This window comes from Rissa tridactyla, chromosome 27, assembly GCF_028500815.1.
Source record: "Rissa tridactyla isolate bRisTri1 chromosome 27, bRisTri1.patW.cur.20221130, whole genome shotgun sequence".
NCBI lineage: Eukaryota > Metazoa > Chordata > Aves > Charadriiformes > Laridae > Rissa > Rissa tridactyla.
This window is the reverse complement of record NC_071492.1, coordinates 1,377,062-1,394,804: the sequence shown is the minus strand read 5'-3', so window position 1 is coordinate 1,394,804 and position 17,743 is coordinate 1,377,062. Positions and strand designations below refer to the sequence as shown.

Below are 17,743 nucleotides of genomic sequence, written 5' to 3'. Positions count from 1 at the left end.
CGTCTCTATGGCACTTTAGTCCTCCGGAAACCCGGAAGTGCCCCCTCAGTCCGCCGACGCGCGTCTCCATGACACTTTAGTCCTCCAGGACCCCAGAAGTGCCCCCTCAGCCATCCAAAATGCTTATTTATGGCATTTTAGTCCTGCAAAGCAGCAGAAGTACCCGTCAGTCCTCCGAAATCGATCTCTATGGCCCCATGATCCTCCAGGACACCAGAAATGCTCATCGGTCTTCGGGAAAGCAGCTGCTTCCAGCACTCTTTGGCAACCACAGAAAACAGTTAACAACTGATGCCCCAAAATACCTGAAGATCACAAAAATAAAGCAACGCCGGTGGAAATCTCTTCTCCACAGCAACAGCTCGTCTGAACTTGAACAAAAGCAGTCAGAGAACCACCAGAGGCGAGGGGTGAATGGGAACAATGTAGGGCGGTGCTTCACCTGCAGTAAACTTAAAGCAGGTGGGGAGAGGAGCTGTGACTGTGCAGCTGTTTTATGTCTTCGGGGGGGGGGGGGGGGGTCGCCCCCGCCCTTTACCCAGGGGATTGTGGGAAGGGCAGTGGGCGGGGCCTGAGGGCAGCGGGCGGGGCCCGGGGGACACGAGCCCCAGCCTGGGCTCAGAAGCTTATTCTGCTGTTGTCCTTTTCTGGGGGGAGAGCTCTGCAGCCTCTTAAGTGCAGCTTTGGAGCTCGTTCAGCTGTTTGGGCAGGTTTATTTTAACATCCGAGGCTAGCATAGGTAAGAAATCAGAGGTAAGATATTTCAGACAAGGTAAGGCTTGATGCCATATGCAGTAGAAAATGGACTTGTATGTTCCTTCTCTGTGGTTTGTTTTTTTTTTTTTTCCCTCTCTCAGATCAGTAGTTTTGCAATGAGAATTCAGTGTGGCTAGGTGGCTTAATAGTGTGTCTCTCACTTATTTTTTATTCGAGGTGCTGTGTGTTTTATTGTAATTCCTGACTTTGTTAAAGATAGAATTTTCTGTTTTTCTCTGGCTTTGCTCTACGCTCTGTAAGCAGTTGTTTTTATTACCCTTAACTGGGCCAGTGATGAGATTATTGAGTAGGAGTTACGGTGAATGTCTTGTGTGTGTTCGTATATGGAATTTTAGTGCTTTGAGGAAGCAGCAGGGATGTAAGGCATGCCGCCTTTCAGGGTACGGGACAGCTCGTCATCCCTGACAGTGTGCAGAGTATCATGGTGTCCCTGGAGCCTTTGCAGCTTGTGGCAGCCACCTGGTAGGTCGGGTCAGGGCTTCACTGACTTTCTGGGTCTGTAGCAGAGCCCAGAGTCTGAGGGAAGGCACAAGATAAAAGGTGCCTGCCAAACACAGAACAAGACTCAGAAGATCGGTTCCAGAGGAGCAGCTGATGCAGAGGGTTCAGGCTGGCAAATAGAGGGCGGAAGCTGTCAGGAAGAAGTTAGGCTCCTTCTCTGACTATTCAGGAGAAGAAAGAGGTGTCCTAAACTTTTGGCACTGAAGGATGGCTAGGAAAGGGGTGTGGGTTCATGAGTCTTTCTTGGACAGGTTTTGCAGTTGGGTTTGGGTGTCGACGGGGTCTGGTGTGCTCTAGGCTCTCGCATTTGAGGTGAGCTGGATAGTATCGAGGCGGGGCACGGGACTGGTGGTTGGCAGAAGCACAGTGCTAATGTTGTGTTTCTTGGTATCTTAGGTGCTGTGAATAACTGTCACAGCAGCCTCGGACTCCGGAATCGTCATGGAGCAGGCGAGTGTAATGCCTTGGCGTTCATGAGGCTGAGGGTGTTGTGGGAGAGGTTGGTATCTCCTCTCAAGATAGTTATTGCTGGTGCTGTGGCTGCTTTTGGGGTTATTTTTTCTTTTCCTTTTGCAGAAGAAGAGGAGGGACCTGGTGACAGCGGGAATGTATTGGGTGGCTGTTTTTTGTGGATGTCCATCTTGTCAGGCTTGACAGTCCCTTCTCAGGAGCTGTGAAGTTCTACACTTCGTTTCAGGGGGTTCTGTGGAGCCTCTTCACATCGTCACCAGCACAGTGCTGCAGGCTGTCTTGCCTGATGGTGACTTTGGTCCTGGTGTCATCCTTCTTGCTGAGAGTTTTCTCTCATCCTTGAGGCGTGTCGTTCGTAGTGTTCTGTGTAGCGTCAGTCTGTGTGTGTTTGGCTCGGGGCTGCCCTGCCCGCGTGCGTAGCGTCCAGGGTAGGCAGAATCACAACGGCAGTCTGTAGTGAATATGAGGATCTGTCTAGACCCAGGCAAAGGTTGCTTAGTCGTCTCGAATTGATTAGCTCTCGAGAGGCTGCGTGGATGGGTGTTTCATTAGCGGGCGCTGGCATAAGCGCAGCCAAGTTGGAGAGGGTGTTCGTGGCTAGTGAAGGGGACGGTATCTCAAAGATGGTAAGCCTGCGTTGTGTGGGGTGTAACGTTTGCAGGCTTCTCTTCTTTGGATGACAGGCTGTAGTTGGACTTATGTGAACAGGGTTCTTCAGTAGAAACAAGACCTTTGGAGTTAAGCTACTGCTCCGCATTAGGGTAATGTTTGATGTTGTCATGTTGCTTTTTTTTCAGGTGCAGAGAGATGAGGTGGCCAGGGATACGCAGGGGAGCTGACGGGAGTGCAGGACAAAGGTGGCTGAGCCCGAGGTATTAAAGGGAAGATGTGACCGGCGGCTCCATGAATACGTTTGGCCACTTCTTCTTTTTTTCATGTGAATGTGAGGTTACGTAGCCATGTGTGGAAGTGCTGGTCTGAGGTACAACAGAACCGGTGTTGTTTGCAGTCACTCTACTTTGCAGGTAAGTCTCTTCCAATGAACTGAACTCTCTGAAGATAATGACGTATTTTTCAGGTAGTATCTACCTTCAGAGAGCCAAGAACTTATATTTACACTTAATGCGAAGGGTTGCTGTGCAGAGAGGCTCTTGCTTATACTTATTGCTGTAACAGCACAGTGCAGCTGACTTTTATATATGCCCTGTTGGAGGGTCGGAAGCAGAAAAGCATAGAGGGGTTGCCCCCATGGTGAAGAGTAGACGGGACCGGTGACCCGAATCTGACTGATGGGGTATCGCATCCCATCCTCATCACCCTCAGTATAAAAGCGGAGGGATCGAAGGGGTCGGTACCTGTCATCTGGCCTTTGAGGACTCCTCTGTCTGGTCATTGTCCTTTGACGCCGATCCGTGCATTTATGCAACCAGGTCCGGAATCTGGTTCCAGTCTGTCACCGAGTCTGGTCCCGGACTTTCCCCGTGCCAGCGGGTGAGGCGATGGTCATCTTGGGAGCTCCATGCTGGGTGGTGTGTATATATTTTCTCTCTGCTACTGTTTTCCTGTTATTCTTGTCTTTCCTCGGTACTACTTTTCTGTTTATATTTCGTTAGAGTTCAGTTTCTCTTTCAGTTCCTAAGTCTCCCTCACATTGTTTTCTCCCTCAGGAGAGAAGTTAAAAGAGCATCTGTCATTTCATTTAATGCCCAGCCTAAGCCATGACAGCAACGACAGATAGGGCACCGGAGCAGACTCGGCTGAGGAGAGCGGCGGTCGGAAGGGTTGGTTCTTCCTCAGCCGCTGTATTACAGGCGGCGCACAAGCCTCTGCTTGCGCTCTGTCCGTCATTCCTATCCAGAACGTAGTTCTGGCAGAAGTTAGGTAATACGCGTCGTCTTGCTAGAAGTGACATATGACCCCCCCCAGCATTGTGGGTTTTCTTTCACAAGGAAACTAAAGGACATTGAGTCTTGATAAAAACGTGGTTATCGAGCCTAATGATCTACTTGCCTATGGAGGTTAGGATGATGTCTTTCTCTTTATGTCTACGCCCTGCAAAAGTTTAAGTTTACTTACCTACCGGGCCCTGTTGCTGACACAATTGATGTAGTTGTAATAAAAGAGCACGTATTGTCCATTCCTCTAAGGGTCGCTTTCTCCGTTTTGGTGTTTTGCATGCTGTACTTCTCAGGCCTGTGAGGAAAGGAGCAGCTGCTCCTCTGGCAGGCTCTATGCCTCGTGGAGGTCAGCCAGGCCCCTTTCCCAGGTGATGGTGGGAAGGGGGGTGGGCGGGGCCCGGGGTATATAACCCACAGCCTCTGCTGGGGCAGCTCATTCCACTGCCAGCCATCTCCAGGGTCAGAGCTCTGCCTGTCCTTCAGTCGATTGCAGCTTTGGAGGTGGCTCAGCTCCTTGGGTGGAGATGTTATCCCATATAGAGAACCGCAGGTAAGAAGCTGGAGGTGGTAAGACCTTCAGGACCAGGTGAGGTTTGGCAGCACGTACAGTAGAGAGCGGCCTCATGTGCTGCTTCTCTTCCATGTGGTTTTTCAGGTCAGTCACGTGGTAATGAGCATTCGGGGGCGGTGAGATGGTTTAAGGGTATGGTTTTCTCTCTTCCAGGCATGGCGTGTTATCCTGGAATCCCTGGCTGTATTGAAGATGGAACTTTCTTGTTTTTTTTTTTTTTTCCCCACTAGCTTTGCAGTATCCCAGGTAAAATGCCAATAGAATCTGTCTCAATCGGGCAGGTGATGAGATTACTTTGCAGGGACCAGGTGAGCACCTTGTCTGCAGCCGTAGATGGAGTTTTCACATTTCTCAGGAAAGCAGCAGGGACGTAAGGCATACGTATTTCAGGATGTGGGGCCTCTCGTCGCCTTCCCCCACGGTGCTCAGGGTTTCGCCGTGTCCCTGGAGCTTTGCGGCTTGCGGCAGGCCCCTGGTGTAGGTCGGGTCAGGGCTTTGCTGACTCTGTGGGTCTGCAGCAGAGCCCGGAGTCCGTGGGAAGACAGAAGATAGGAGGTGGTGGCGGGACGCAGGGAGAGGCTGGGAAGAGTGGCTCCCGAGAAGCGTCCAACGCTGGGTGTTCAGGCTGGCAAATAAAGGGTGGGGTCTGTGGGGAAGAAGTGGGGCTCCTTCCCTGGCAGCTCAGGGAGAAGAGAAGGGGTTTCTAAAGTTTTGGCACTGGGGGAGGGCTAGAAAAGGGAGCCGGGTTCACAAGTCCTTCTTGGACAGGTTTTGCAGATGGGTTCGGGTGTCGTCGGAGCCTGCTGTGTTCTAGGCTCTCGCATTCGAGGCAAGCCAGATAGTATCGAGGAGGAGCACGGGACTGGTGGGTTGGCAGTAGCACAGTGGTAATGCTGTGTTTCTTGGTATCTTAGGTGCTGTGAATAACTGTTGCCGCAGCGTCAGACTCTGGAATTGGCGCTGAGCGGGCGAGCAGAATGCCTCGGTGTTCATGAGGCTGAGGGTGTCGTGGAAGAGGTTGGCATCTCCTCTCAGGATGCTTATTGCTGGTGCTGTGGCTGCCTTTGGGATAACTTTTTTTTTTCTTTTCCTTTTGCAGAGGAAGAGGAGGAAGCTGGTGACCACAGGAACGTATTGGATGGCTGTTTTCTGTGGACTGCCTCAAGGATGGATTCGGACCCCTGGCCCTCCAAAAGCTAAGCTGAGAGACTGGTGCCCGAGAGGGGACGAGGTTGAGAATTGCAAAAAGGTGTCTTTGAAGTTGGCATAGGGGAGAGGTTTGTCCTGGAGCGCAGTCTCCTTTAGGCACGTAAGGGATGTGGCTTACTGTTCGGCATTCCCGGGCAGGGCGGTTCCAGCCTGTGTGTGTTGTTGTGTCTTTCGTGTGGTCCGTGTTCTGTGTCTTAGACCTTTCTCGGGTCTCGAGGTCATCTTTAAGCTCCAGGAGCACGGCATGGCGCCTCAGGCGCCATCCCTAGGGTCTCGAACACCTGCACCCATGGGCATAGCACCATTCGGCTGCTGGTCTTCTTGCGTTAGAAGCTTAAAGCTTGCATCGGTCTTGCGTCTTGGAAGTTTCCGAATGGCCCGCTTCTACAACTGGGACTTCTTCCCTATGTCATTACGTTCTTAGGTCTTGAAGCCAGGCTTCCCCCGCATACATCTTATCAGTCTTGACAGTCCCTTCTTATCACAGATGATGATGTCCTACACTCTGTTTCAGGGGCTTCCATAGAGCCTCTTCACATCACCACCACGGTCTCCAGGTCTTCTTGCCCGACGGTGACTTCCGTCTGGGTGTCATCCTTCTTGCTGAGAGTTTTCTCTCATCCTTGAGGCGCGTTGTTTTTAGCGTTCTGTGTAGTGTTGGTCTGTGCTTGTGTGTGTGTCTGGCTCGGAGCCCCCCTGCCCGGGTGTGTAGAGTCCAGGGCAGGCAGAATAGTGACGAGAGTCTACAGTTAATATGTGGATCTGTGGAGACCGAGGCAAAGGTTGGGTAGTCATCTGGAATTAATTTGCTCTCAGTAGGTTGGGTGCATGGGTGTTTTATTAGTGGGTGTTGGCATAAGCAGAGCCAAGTCAGAGAGGCTGTTCACAGTCAGTGAAGGACGCAGTATCTCAAAGATGTTCAGGCTGCTTTGTGTGGGGTGTAATGTTTGTGGGCTTTTTCTGTGTTTTTTTTTTTTTGATGGCAGGCTGTAGTTGGATCTAATTGAACAGTGTTCCGAAGTAGAAACAAGACCTTTGGAATTAAGCTATCGCTCTGCATCAGGGTAATGTTTGATTTTTTTTTTTTTCTCTTTTTAGATGCCGAGAGACGAGATGTGCAGGATGACGCAGGGGAGCCGAGAGGAGCGCTATACGGAGGTGGCTCAGCATGTGGTATTAGAGGGAAGATGTCACTGGCGCCTCTATGAATTCAATTGGGTACTTTTTTTTTTCATGTGAATGAAGACAGAAGATAGGAGTCAATGGTGTGACGGTTTGGCAGAAGCGCAGTGGTAAAGTTGTGTTTCTTGGTCTCTTAGGTGCTGTGAATAACTATCACCGCAGCCTCGGACTCCGGAATCGGTGCAGAGCAGGCAAGCAGAACGCCACGGCGTTCAGGAGGCTGAGGGTGTCGTCGAAGAGGCTGGCATCTCCTCTCAGGATGCTTATTGCTGGTGCTGTGGCGGCCTCTGAGGTTATTTTTTATTTTCCTTTTGCAGAGGAAGAGGAGGAACCTGGTGACTGCGGAAATGTATCGGATGACTGGTTTTTGCGGACCGCATCGAAGAAGGATTCAGATGCCTGGCCCTCCAAAAGCTAAGTTGACAGTCAGGCCCCGGAGAGGGGCTGAGGTGGACAATTGCAAAATGGGGTCTTTGACGTTAGCGTAGTGGCGAGGGCTGTCCCGGGGCACAGTCATATTTAGGAGGGTAAAGGATGTTGCTTACTGTTCAGTGTGATGCTAGCGTGTCCCGGGCAGGGTAGTTCCAGCCTGTGCGTGTTGTCATGTCGTTCATGTGGTCTGTGTTGTGTATCTTTGCCCCTTCTTGGGTCTCGAGGTCATCTTTGAGCTCCAGGAGCACGACGTGGGGCCCTGGGCGTCATCCTTAGGGTCTCGAATGCTTGGGCCTGTGGGCGTAGCACCATTCATCTGACGCTCTTCTTGCGTTAGCATCTTAAAGCGTGCATCAATCTTGCCTCTCGGAAGTTTCTGGACGGCCCACTTCCATGTCTGGGACTTCTTCCCTGCGTCGTCACGTTCTTAGGTCTTGAAGCCAGGCTTCCTGCACGTCCATCTTATTGGGCTCAACAGTCCATTCTTATTACGTACCATCACGTTCTACAGTTTGCTTCAGGGGGTTCCGTAGAGCATCTTCACGTTGACATCATCACGATCCCATAGATTTTCTTGCACGATCGTGACTTTGGTCCCCGTGTCATCTTTCTTGCTGAGAATTTTCCCTCATCTTTAAGGCGCGTCGTTCGTAGTGTTCCGTGTAGTGTCTGTCTGTAACCGTGAGTGTTTGGCTCGGGGCTGCCCTGCCCAGGCACGTAGTGCCCAGGGTGGGCGGAATCATGTGGAGAGTCTATATGTAGTACATGAATCCCTGTAGATCGGGGCAAAGGTGTTAGAGTTATCTCAGGGTAGCCATTGGGAGGCTGTGTAGACACCTCTTCTGTTTTGTTTGGAAAGAGCAGAGGCATGTTGGGAAGGCAATACAGCAGCAGTGAAGAAGAGCTCATGTGGAAGAGGGTATGGCTGGTTTTGGTGCGGATTTTTTTTTGTAATTTTCTTTGTGTACGGTTGTATTTGGACCTTAGATGGTATTTGTAAAAAGGTGCAAGACTTCTTGTTGTTATGACTCTATTGCTCTGCCTCAGGGTGATTTCTCTGATGTTCTTGCAGATGCAACAGGACAAGCTTGGCGGGGCAGCGTAGAGGAGGAGAGCAATGTAAGAAGGTGGGTCAGCAAGTGGTATTAGAGAGATGTGGCTCTGAGTACTGTATGTATTGGTTCTTTCCAATTTGAAGTTTTGAAGCAATGAATGACATGGGATGTGGGAATGAGTCAGTCAAGGTCAACAGCGGCGGGTGGGCTGAAGTATCACATGTTCCTCAGAGGGAGCAACTTTCAAGTTTTAAAGCAACCCGTGTCGGTTGGGTTTTATGGGTGGTTTGCGAGCCTTCAGGTTGCACGCCTCAGGGGAGGATGGGCGGGCAAGGTGAGGGAGCGGGAGATGGGAATTTGTAGGGTTTTGGGCGGTATCTCGGCATGCGTTTCTTCGGTTGGTGTGACACGCAGGGTCAGAGGGGCGATGCTGCACGCCCACTGAGTAGTCCCAGCAAGTGAGGCGGTTGTGGACACGTTGGTGTCTAATAGCCCAGTACTACATTGCAGCTCAGGGGAGTGTTTGTCTTTGGTTTTGCAGGCGCCGCAGGCATCCGGAGCCGGACGAGCGTTGGAGGTGAGCTGGGTAGCAGAGAGGTAGCACATGGGGGTGGTGGTTTCCCGTAAGCTCAACAGTAATATTGCGTGTCTTAGGTGTTTTAGGTGCCAGAACCAGAGAGTGCCACGAAGTCCGAATCCGGAATCCATGAGGAGCAGGTGAGCAGAAGGGTACGGTGCGTGTGATGTGGGGGATATTGCAGTACAACTTAGTGTTGACAGACGCGATGGTGCCTGATGGCACCATTTTGTGCAAATCAGGATTATGTTGCTCAGTAACTTCCTTGACGCAAGACCATCTCAAATAGCAGTCGTACGCTTAAGAATTTGGTTCCGTACTATGTTCTTGTATATTTGAAATAGTATTGCTCCGCCTCACTCAGTATTGGTTTTACATCGTGTTGCCCCGTCACGCTCTTGACTGCTCTGTGATCTATTCTGGCATCGTACCACACCGTGTTGCATGTTTTTTTTTTTAATTGGTTGTTCTTTGACTGTGTAATGCCTTGTACCGCCCTCTATTGCATTACGTCTCGCATTATATTGCCCCGTCGTAGCCTTGACTGCCTTCTGATCTGTTCGGGCCTCGTACCACACTGTATTGCGGGTTTTTTAATCGGTTGTTCTTCATTTGGCTTTCTAATGCCTCGTACTGCCCTGTATTGTGTAACATCTCGCATTATATTGCCCTGTCATAGTCTCGACTGCCTTCTGATCTACTCTGGCATCGCACCGCACTGTATTGTGTGTTTTTTAATTGGTTCTTCTTTATTTGACTGTGTAATGCCTTGTACTGCCCTGTATTGTGTTACTTCTCGCGTTATAGTGCGCTGTCGTTGTCTTGACTGCCTTCTGATCTTTTCTGGTATTACAGTTGAACGTATGCTGGGTTTCTTAATCGGTTGTTCTTTGTTTGGCTGCATGTTGCCTTGTTACCACCTCGTATGGTGTTGTGTCTTGCATTGTATTGCCCTGTCACTGTCTCGACGGTCATTTTACACATTCTGTCCTAGGACTGCGCTGTATTGCAAATTCTTTCATGGGTTATTGTTTCCTTGACTGTGTCGCCTGGTAGGGCCCCGTATCGCGTTACGTCTTGCCTTGTATTGCTCTGTCATTGTGGTGACTGACATCTGATATATTCTACCATTGTATGGCACTGTACCGTCAATTCTTTCATTGTCTGTTCTGCATTTAATTGTATGTTGCCTTGTACTGCCCTGTGTAATGTTAGATCTTGCATGGTATTGTCCTATCGTTGTCTTGCCAGTTATTTTAGAGTCTCTGCCACTGTATTGTGCAATTTTTAACCGGTTGTTCTGTATTTGACCGCTGTTGCGATGTCACCCCCTTTTTCCCCCAGGCTGCTGCTCGAGCTATAACAACCAGGAGGAGTCGCTACGAGTGGCACTTGAACTTTGTGGGATGGCTGGCACCAGAGTCAAAACACTGTGAGTCAGTTAGCTTGCTATAGAACTAGTGGACAGACCAAGAGCCCTTTGAGCTTTCTTGCAAGGCAGCGGCCTGTTTGCCAGCATTTCCCGGGGACGCTCACGTAAGTTTCTGCTCCTCTAGGTTGAGAGAAGCCTTGCCGCAACAGATTCTGGGTAAGTGACTAACAGCATTCCAGACTTTGCAATCTTAGCTGAGCGATACAAAGGGTTTGATCACGCAGACATGATCCTTTAGAGGTAAACCGTTGCCCAAGTCCGGGGCGAGGGTGGGATCCAGCCGCACCTAGACTCCTCTCGGAGAAGGAGTTCAGAAAGCAAGGGGGTCCTTTCCGAGCCTCGTGACTCAAGGGGAGGGTCTCCCTGACAGCTCGTCTGACCCTGGCCCCTAGGCAGGAAACGACCCGGGGTGCGTGGCCGTGGAATCTGGTAAAGTGCCATCACGTGCGCTGCTACCTTTGGTGAATCACTGTTGTTATGTTTGTAAATGTTTCTCTGCCTCTCTCTTAGGAGTGAATTTTATCACTGCGCCCGCCACAACTGCATATTGCCTGTGTTACATCTTGCATTGTATTGCCCTGTCGTCTTGACGGTCACATTAGAGAATCTGTCCTAGGACTGGACTGTAGTGTGATGTCTCTCATGGGTTCTGATGTGGCTGTGTATTGCCTTGTCCGGCCCCGTGTGGTGTTATGTCTTCCACTGTATCGCTCTGTTGCCTTGATTGTCATCTGATCTATTCTGCCGTTGTAGGCCACCATATTGTCACTTCCTTCATCAGCTGTTTTTTTTATGAGCCACATAAAGGGTTGACGGCACAGACATAATCCTTTAGAGGAGAACCGTTGCCCAAGTCCGGGGCTAGGAATTGGATCCAGCCGCACCTAGACTCCTCTCGGAGAAGGAGTTTAGAAAGCAAGGGGGTCCTTTCCGAGCTAGGAATTGGATCCAGCCGCACCTAGACTCCTCTCCGAGAAGGAGTTTAGAAAGCAAGGGGGTCCTTTCCGAGCCTCGTGACTCAACGGGAGGGTCTCCCTGACAGCTCGTCTGACCCTGGCCCCTAGGCAGGAAATAATCCAGGGTACGTGGCCACGGAACCTGATAAAGCGCCGTCATGTGCACTGCTGCCTTTGGAGAATCACTGTGTTGATGTTTCTGAATGTTTCTCTACTTTTCTCTTAGGACTGAAGTGAATCGCTCCACCCGCCACAACTGCATATTGCCTTGTCCGGCCCCGTATTGGGTTACATCTTGCCTTGTATTGCCCTGTCGTTGTCATGATTGCCGCCTGACCCATGGTGTCATAGTAGTGCACTGCATTGTGAATTTTTTGACTGTCTGTTATTTATTTGACTGAGTATTGGCTGGCAGTGGCCTGTATTGTGTTATCTTGCACCGTATTGCCCTGTATTTGCCGTGACTGCCCTCTGAGACTTCCTGAGATTGTAGGGCGTTCTGTTGTGGGTTTTTTAATTGGCTGTTCTTTGTGTGACTGTGTATTGCCTTGTGCTGCCCTGTATTGTGTTATGGCTCATGTTGCATTACTCTGTCGTTGTTTTGACTGTGTTTTGGGACAGTGTCATAGTGCTGCACTGGATTATGGGTATTTTAACTGTTCTTGACTTGGCTGCGCATTGCCTTTTACTGCTCTGTATGATGTTAGGTCTTGCACTGTAGTGGTCTGTCACTGTCTTGGCTGTTATTTTAGACTGTCTGGGATTGTACTTATTTATTGTGAAAAGTTCCATTGGCTGTTCTTTATTTGACCGTTGGGGTGGACCGGGTGCCCCTTCGTTTTGGTGCCTCTTTGTTTTGGCGCCCCAATCATCCATGGAGTTGTTTTGAGTGGTACTTGAAGTTGGGGGATGGTTGGCAACACAGTGGGGACCTAGATATTTTGTTCCCGTGCTGATGTGACTATAAGTCAATTACCTTACCCCATAAATAGTGGACAGCCCAAGAGCCTTTTGACTACTTCTGCATGGCAGGGGCCTCTGTGCCAGGATCTCCCCTTGAGCAGGGACGCTCGATTAAGGTTCTGCTCCTCGAGACTGAGAGATGCCTTGCCGTAACAGATTCTCAGTAAGTGACTAATAGCATGCTAAACCTTGTAGCCTTAGCTCAGTGATATAAAGGGTCGATGGCGCAGATACAATCCTTTAGAGGTGAACCATTGCCTAAGTCCGGGGCTAGGAATTGGATCCAGCCGCACCTAGACTCCTCTCGGAGAAGGAGTTTAGAAAGCAAGGGGGTCCTTTCTGAGCTAGGAATTGGATCCAGCCGCACCTAGACTCCTCTCGGAGAAGGAGTTTAGAAAGCAAGGGGGTCCTTTCCAAGCCTTGTGACTCAATGGGAGGGTCTGCCAGACAGCTTGTCTGACCCTGGCCCCTAGGCAGTAAATAATCCGGCGTGCGTGGCCATATGGAATCTGGTAAAGCGCCGTCATGTGCACTGCTGCCTTTGGAGAATCACTGTGTTGATGTTTCTGAATGTTTCACCGCTTCTCTCTTAGAAGCGAAGTTAGCCGCTCGGCCTGCCACAACTGCGTATTGCCTTGTCCGGCCCCGTATGGTGTCATGTTGGGCATTGTATTGCCCTCTATTCGCCCGGACTGCCATCTGATCTGTTCCGGCATTGTACTGGTGTGTATTGTGGGTTTTTTAATTGGTTTTGCGTTATTTGAATGCGTATTGCCCTGTCTAGTGTTGTATCTTGCATTGTACTGCCCCGTCATTCCGTTCACTGTCACTTTAGACGTTCTGGGATTGCAGCGATCCGTATTGTGCAGGTTTTATTCGTTAGTCTGTGTTTGACCGTGTATTGCCTTGTTACCAACTTGTATTGTGTTGCGTCTTGCATTGTATCGCCATGTTATTGTTCTGAGTGCCATCTGATACATTTTGGTGTTGTACAGCCCTGTGTTATGTCTTCCATTGTATAGCTCTGTCACTGCCTCGACTGCTGTCTCATACGTTTTGGCATTGCATTGCACGGTATTGCGGGATACTTAATCAGTTATTTATTTGACCGTGTATTTCACTGTACTGCACTGTATTGCGTTATTTCTTGCCTTGTATTGCTCTGTCATTGTCTTGACTGGCATCTCCATTTATTTTTGTTTTCTCCTGCACTGTATTGCGGTTCTTCTAATCGGTTGGTATTTAGTTGACTGCGTCTTCCGTTCTGCTCTGTCGTGTAATGTTGCATCTTGGATCGTGTCGCCCTATAGTTGTTCTGACTGCCACCCGAGACCGTGTGGGATCGTACTGCACCATATTGTGGCATTTTGATCGGTTGTTTTCTATATTATTCTGTATTGCGTTGTAGCAACCTGTATTGTGTTACGTTGTGCGTTGTGTTGCCATGAAATAGTCTTAACTGTCCTTTTACACTCTCTGGGGTTGTACCGCACCGAACTGAGGGTGTTTTTGATCGGCTGTTCTATATTTGACTACGTATTGCTTTGTACTGCCCTGTATTTTCTTAAGTCTTGCGTCGTATTGCCCTCTCACCGTGCTGCGAGCCATCTGATGTATTCTGGCATTGACAGGCACTGTATTGAGAGCTTCTTAGGCTGTTGTACTCTATTTGACCGTGCATCAATTTTGTGATCGGTCGTTCCCTATTTGACTGTGTATTGGTGTTGTACTGCCCTGTGTAAAGTTACGTCTTGCATTGTATTGCCCTGTCATAGCATTGCCTGTCATAGTCTGTCATGGCACCAGGATGTGCCCTTCAGCGGGGATGCTTGCTTCAGGTTCTGCTCCTCAAGGCTGAGAGATCCCTTGCCACAACAGAGCCTCAGTAAGTGACTAATACCACGCTAAACCTCGTAGCCTTAGCTCAGTGATATAAAGGGTTGATGGCGCAGATACAATCCTTTAGAGGTGAACTGTTGCCCAAGTCCAGGGCTAGTAATTGGATCCAGCCGCACTTAAACTGCTCTTCAAGAAGGAGTTTAGAAAGCAAGGGGGTTGTGGCTCAACGGGAGGGTCTCCCTAACAGCTCGTCTGACCCTGGCCCCTGTGCAATAAATTATCCGGGGTACGTGGCCACGGAACCTGGTAAAGGGATGTTACGTTCACTGCTGCCTTTGTCGAATCACTGTGTTGATGTTTCTAAATGTTTCTCTACTTCTCTCAGGACTGAAGTGAATAGCTCCACCCGCCACAACTGCATATTGCCTTGTCCGGCCCCGTATTGGGTTACCTCTCACCTTGTATTGCCCTGTCATTCTTTCGGTTGCCATCTGACCCATGGTGTCAGAGTAGTGCACTGCACTGTGAATTTTTTGACTGTCTGTTATTTATTTGACTGAGTATTGCCTTGTACTGCCTTGTGTACTGCGACGTAGTGCTTTGTATTGCCCTGTAATTGCCTTGACTGCCCTCCGAGACGTTTTGAGATCATACGGCAGCGTAGTGTGGGTTTTCTGGTCAGCTGTTCTTTATTTGACTGTGTACTGCCTTGTGCTGCCCTGCACGGTGTTCCGTCTCGCGTTGTCATTGTCTCGACCGACATGTGGGATTGTTTGCCATTGTACTGCAGTGTGGTTTGGGTATTGTAGTTTACTGTTCTTCATTTGACTGTGTATTGCCTTGTACTGACCTGTATAACGTTATGTCTTGCACTGCATTGCCCTGGCATTGTCTTGGCCGACATCTGAGACTGTCTGGCACTGTACTGTACTGTCTTGGGAGTCTTGTAATTTGCTCTAATTATTTGTCTGCGAAGTGGGTTGTACTGCCCTGTATACTGTAACGTGTGGCATTGTACCGCCTGTCACTGGTGTAAACGGTGGCTTTAGAGATTCTGTCGTGAATTTCTCTATGGGTGATTACGTGACGGAGTATTTGCCTGGCACTGCCCAGTACTGTATTACGCTTTACGTTGTATCGCTCGGTCATTGTCTTCAAGGACAGCTGACATTATCTAACAGGTGATGGTAGTGTATTGCCAATTTTTCCATTGGCTATTCTTTATTTGAGCATGTATTGACGTGTAGCGCTCTGTATAATGTTAAGTCGTGCACTGTCTTCACTTTCGAATGGAAATGCGAGAGGCTAGCGTGGCGCCAAGTGGGAAAGGGTGGTCGTGAGGCTGGAAGGCAGCAGGAAAGCCCGCAGCCCCACGGGCTGTGGGGCCATGCGAGTGGTTCCCAAAGAGCTTTTCAACAAGGGACAGGTTTCCCTCCTGGCTCTTGGGGCGTGGGAGCAATCTCCCGATCTCCCGACATATGGAAATGTTGGAGGCTGGTGTGGTGCCAAGAGAGAAAGGGTGGTTTTGAGGCTGACAGCCGCCGGAAAGCCCGCAGCCCCCACGGGCTGTGGGGCCACGCGAGCGGCTGCCAAAGAGCTTTTCCAACGAGGCACGGCTTTCCCTCCTGGCTCTTCGGGCGTGGGAGCTGTCGCCAGAGCCGCGGCCCCTACCGGAAAATACGGAGAGGCTCGCGCGGGCGGCCGTGCCTCGTTGGAAAACCTGCGAAGCATTTTCCGGTAGGTCCGCGGCTCTGGCGACAGCTCCCACGCCCGAAGAGCCAGGAGGGAAAGCCGTGCCTCGTTGGAAAGCTCTTTGGCAGCCGCTCGCGTGGCCCCACAGCCCGTGGGGCTGCGGGCTTTCCGGCGGCTGTCAGCCTCGACGCCACCCGGCGCCCACGTGGAGCTGCCGCGCGATCCTGCGAAGCATTTTCCGGTAGGGGCCGCGGCTCTGGCGACAGCTCCCACACCCGAAGAGCCAGGAGGGAAAGCCGTGCCTCGTTGGAAAGCTCTTTGGCAGCCTTTTGCATGGCACCACAGCCCGTGGGGCTGCGAGCTTTCTGGCGCCGTCAGCCTTGGTGCCACCGGCGCCCAAGTGTTGCTGCCGCGCCAGCCCTGCGAAGCATTTTCCGGTATGGCCACGGCTCTGGCGACAGCTCCCACGCCCCGAAGAGCCAGGAGGGAAAGCCGTGCCTCGTTGGAAAGCTCTTTGGCAGCCGCTCGTGTGGCCCCACAGCCCATGAGGCTGCGGGCTTTCCGGCGGCTCTCAGCCTCGACGCCACCAACACGCAAGTGTTGCCGCCGCGCCGCCTGCGAAGCATTTTCCGGTAGGGCCGCGGCTCTGGCGACAGCTCCCACACCCGAAGAGCCAGGAGGGAAAGCCGTGCCTCGTTGGACAGCTCTTGGCAGTCACTCGCGTGCCCCCACAGCCCGTGGGGCTGCGGCTTTCCAGCGGCCGTCAGCCTCGGTGCCACCCGTGCCCACGTGGCACCACCGCGCCAGCCTGCAAAGCATTTTCTGGTAGGGGCCGCGGCTCTGGCGACAGCTCCCACGCCCGAAAGAGCCAGGAGGGAAAGCCGTGCCTCGTTGGAAAGCTCTTTGGCAGCCGCTCGCGTGGCCCCACAGCCCGTGGGGCTGCGGGCTTTCCGGCGGCCGTCAGCCTCGGCGCCACCGGCGCCCACGTGGCGCCGCCGCGCTAGCCTGAAAAGCATTTTTTGGGTAGGGCCGCGGCTCTGGCGACAGCTCCCACGCCCGAAGAGCCAGGAGGGAAAGCCGTGCCTCGTTGGAAAGCTCTTTGGCAGCCGCTCGCGTGGCCCCACAGCCCGTTGGGGCTGCGGGCTTTCCGGCGGCTGTCAGCCTCGGCGCCACCGGCGCCCACGTGGCGCCGCCGCGCCAGTCTGCAAAGCATTTTCTGGTAGGGCCGCGGCTCTGGCGACAGCTCCCGCGCCCGAAGAGCCAGGAGGGAAAGCCATGCCTCGTTGGAAAGCTCTTTGGCAGCCGCTCGCGTGGCCCCACAGCCCGTGGGGCTGCGGGCTTTCCGGCGGCCGTCAGCCTCGACGCCACCGGCGCCCAGGTGGCGCCGCTGCGCGAGCCTGCGAAGCATTTTCCGGTAGGGCCGCGGCTCTGGCGACAGCTCCCACGCCCGAAGAGCCATGGAGGGAAAGCCATGCCTCGTTGGAAAGCTCTTTGGCAGCCGCTCGCGTGGCCCCACAGCCCGTGGGGCTGCGGGCTTTCCGGCGGCCGTCAGCCTCGGCGCCACCGACACCCAAGTATTGCCGCTGCGCCAGCCTGCGAAGCATTTTCCGGTAGGGCCGCGGCTCTGGCGACGGCTCCCACGCCCGAAGAGCCAGGAGGGGAAAGCCGTGCCTCGTTGGAAAGCTCTTTGGCAGCCGCTCGCATGGCCCTACAGCCCGTGGGGCTGCGGGCTTTCCGGCGGCTGTCAGCCTCGACGCCACCAACACGCAAGTGTTGCCGCCGCGCCACCTGCGAAGCATTTTCCGGTAGGGCCGCGGCTCTGGCGACAGCTCCCACGCCCGAAGAGCCAGGAGGGAAAGCCGTGCCTCGTTGGAAAGCTCTTGGCAGCCGCTCGCGTGGCCCCACAGCCGGTGGGGCTGCGGGCTTTCCGGCTGCCGTCAGCCTCGGCGCCACCGGCGCCCACGTGGCTTCGCCGCGCCAGCCTGCAAAGCATTTTCTGGTAGGGCCGCGGCTCTGGCGACAGCTCCCGCGCCCGAAGAGCCAGGAGGGAAAGCCGTGCCTCGTTGGAAAGCTCTTTGGCAGCCGCTCGCGTGGCCCACAGCCCGTGGGGCTGCGGGCTTTCCGGCGGCCGTCAGCCTCGGTGCCACCGCGCCCCACGTGGCACCACCGCGCCAGCCTGCGAAGCATT

General features: G+C 52.4%; 1 long non-coding RNA gene across 1 annotated transcript; it reads left to right on the top strand.

Moving 5' to 3' along the window:
* The first annotated feature begins 326 nt into the window (after positions 1 to 326).
* On the top strand, positions 327 to 15,192 carry LOC128901715 (uncharacterized). The gene is made up of 13 exons (XR_008463498.1): positions 327 to 462; positions 1,675 to 1,777; positions 2,547 to 2,774; positions 3,180 to 3,278; positions 3,417 to 3,530; positions 4,372 to 4,464; positions 5,133 to 5,235; positions 6,927 to 8,168; positions 8,638 to 8,673; positions 8,751 to 8,813; positions 10,018 to 10,105; positions 10,230 to 10,261; positions 10,616 to 15,192. It is a non-coding gene; the product is annotated as an uncharacterized LOC128901715 (long non-coding RNA).
* Positions 15,193 to 17,743: the final 2,551 nt, after the last annotated feature.